Genomic DNA, 3,543 nt, shown 5'->3' with positions numbered 1-3,543 from the left:
CTGGACAGGCCTAAAAAAAACATTTTAAAACCATTTTCACTAAAAATTGTAGATTTCTATTTTTGTCACCAAAAACGAACACTCCGATCATGCCGAACTAGCGACATTTTGGACAGGCCTAAAAAAAAGAATTTTAGAACCATTTTCAAAAAAAAGCTCAGAATTCTTTTTTCATTTTTTGACACAAAAACAGTGACCCCGGTCATGCCGAACTATCGACATTCTGGACAGGCCTAAAAAAACATTTAAAAACCATTTTCACAAAAAATTGCAGATATTTTTTTCTCATTTTCGTGACACAAAAACAGTGACTCCGGTCATGCCGAACTATCGACATTCTGGACAGGCCTAAAAAAAACATTTTAAAACCATTTTCACAAAAAATTGTAGATTTCTATTTTTGTCACCAAAAACGATGACTCCGATCATGCCGAACTAGCGACATTTTGGACAGGCCTAAATAAAAAGCATTTTAGAACCATTTTCAAAAAAAAAGCTCAGAATTATTTTTTTCATTTTTTGACACAAAAACAGTGCCGAACTATCGTCATTCTGGACAGGCCTAAAAAAAAAATTAAAAACCATTTTCACCAAAAATGGCTGAATTTTTTTTCTTCATTTTTTGACACAAAAACAGTGACCCCGGTCATACCGAACTATCGACATTCTGGACATGCCTAAAAAAACATTTTAAAACCATTTTCACAAAAAATTGCAGATTTCTATTTTGTCCCTAAAAACGCTGACTCCGATCATGCTGAAAAAGCGACATTCTGGACAGGTCTAAAAAAAAAATTTAAAACCATTTTCACCAAAAATTGCTGATTTTTTTTTCTTCATTTTCGTGACACAAAAACAGTGACCCCGGTCATGCCAAACTAGCGACATTCTGGACAGGCCTAAAAAAACATTTTAAAACCATTTTCACTAAAAATTGTAGATTTCTATTTTTGTCACCAAAAACGAATACTCCGATCATGCCGAACTAGCGACATTCTGGACAGGCCTAAAAAAAAGAATTTTAGAACCATTTTCAAAAAAAAGCTCAGAATTCTTTTTTTCATTTTTTGACACAAAAACAGTGACCCCGGTCATGCCGAACTATCGACATTCTGGACAGGCCTAAAAAAACATTTTAAAACCATTTTCACAAAAAATTGCAGATTTCTATTTTGTCCCTAAAAACGATGACTCCAATCATGCCGAAAAAGCGACATTCTGGACAGGCCTAAAAAAAAAGCATTTTAGAACCATTTTCAAAAAAAGCTCAGAATTCTTTTTTTCATTTTTTGACACAAAAACAGTGACCCCGGTCATGCCGAACTATCGACATTCTGGACAGGCCTAAAAAAACATTTTAAAACCATTTTCACAAAAAATTGCAGATTTCTATTTTGTCCCTAAAAACGATGACTCCGATCATGCCGAACTATCGACATTCTGGACAGGCCTAAAAAAACATTTTAAAACCATTTTCACAAAAAATTGCAGATATTTTTTTCTCATTTTCGTGACACTAAAACAGTGACCCCGGTCATGCCGAACTATCGACATTCTGGACAGGCCTAAAAAAACATTTTAAAACCATTTTCACAAAAAATTGCAGATTTCTATTTTGTCACCAAAAACGATGACTCCGATCATGCCGAAATAGCGACATTCTGGACAGGCCTAAAAAAAACATTTTAGAACCATTTTCACAAAAAATGCTCAGAATTATTTTTTTCATTTTCGTGACACAAAAACAGTGACCCCGGTCATGCCGAACTATCGACATTCTGGACAGGCCTAAAAAAACATTTTAAAACCATTTTCACAAAAAATTGCAGATTTCTATTTTTGTCACCAAAAACGATGACTCCGATCATGCCGAACTAGCGACATTTTGGACAGGCCTAAAAAAAGCATTTTAGAACCATTTTCAAAAAAAAGCTCAGAATTATTTTTTTCATTTTTTGACACAAAAACAGTGACCCCGGTCATGCCGAACTATCATCATTCTGGACAGGCCTAAAAAAAATTTAAAAACCATTTTCACCAAAAATTGCTGATTTTTTTCTTCATTTTTGACACAAAAACAGTGACCCCGGTCATGCCGAACTATCGACATTCTGGACAGGCCTAAAAAAACATTTTAAAACCATTTTCACAAAAAATTGCAGATTTCTATTTTGTCCCTAAAAACGATGACTCCGATCATGCCGAAAAAGCGACATTCTGGACAGGCCTAAAAAAAATTTTAGAACCATTTTCACCAAAAATTGCTGATTTTTTTTCTCATTTTCGTGACACAAAAACAGTGACCCCGGTCATGCCGAACTATCGACATTCTGGACAGGCCTAAAAAAACATTTTAAAACCATTTTCACAAAAAATTGCAGATTTCTATTTTTGTCACCAAAAACGATGACTCCGATCATGCCGAACTAGCGACATTTTGGACAGGCCTAAAAAAAAGCATTTTAGAACCATTTTCAAAAAAAGCTCAGAATTATTTTTTTCATTTTTGACACAAAAACAGTGACCCCGGTCATGCCGAACTATCATCATTCTGGACAGGCCTAAAAAAAATTTAAAAACCATTTTCACCAAAAATTGCAGATTTTTTTCTTCATTTTTTGACACAAAAACAGTGACCCCGGTCATACCGAACTATCGACATTCTGGACAGGCCTAAAAAAAACATTTTAAAACCATTTTCACAAAAAATTGCAGATTTCTATTTTGTCCCTAAAAACGATGACTCCGATCATGCCGAAAAAGCGACATTCTGGACAGGCCTAAAAAAAATTTTAGAACCATTTTCACCAAAAATTGCTGATTTTTTTTCTCATTTTCGTGACACAAAAACAGTGACCCCGGTCATGCCGAACTATCGACATTCTGGACAGGCCTAAAAAAAACATTTTAAAACCATTTTCACAAAAAATTGTAGATTTCTATTTTTGTCACCAAAAACAGTGACTCCGGTCATGCCGAACTATCGACATTCTGGACAGGCCTAAAAAAAACATTTTAAAACCATTTTCACAAAAAATTGTAGATTTCTATTTTTGTCACCAAAAACGATGACTCCGATCATGCCGAACTAGCGACATTTTGGACAGGCCTAAAAAAAAGCATTTTAGAACCATTTTCAAAAAAAAGCTCAGAATTATTTTTTTCATTTTTTGACACAAAAACAGTGCCGAACTATCGTCATTCTGGACAGGCCTAAAAAAAAAATGTAAAACCATTTTCACCAAAAATTGCTGATTTTTTTTTCTCATTTTTGTGACACAAAAACAGTGACCCCGGTCATGCCGAACTATCGACATTCTGGACATGCCTAAAAAAAACATTTTAAAACCATTTTCACAAAAAAATTGCAGATTTCTATTTTGTCCCTAAAAACGCTGACTCCGATCATGCTGAAAAAGCGACATTCTGGACAGGCCTAAAAAAAATTTAAAACCATTTTCACCAAAAATTGCTGATTTTTTTTTCTTCATTTTCGTGACACAAAAACAGTGACCCCGGTCATGCCAAACTAGCGACATTCTG

Source organism: Salmo salar, unplaced genomic scaffold (genome assembly GCF_905237065.1).
Source record: "Salmo salar unplaced genomic scaffold, Ssal_v3.1, whole genome shotgun sequence".
In the NCBI taxonomy this organism is placed as follows: Eukaryota; Metazoa; Chordata; class Actinopteri; order Salmoniformes; family Salmonidae; genus Salmo; species Salmo salar.
The sequence above is the reverse complement of the archived record's forward strand: the minus strand, read 5'-3'. Positions refer to the sequence as shown.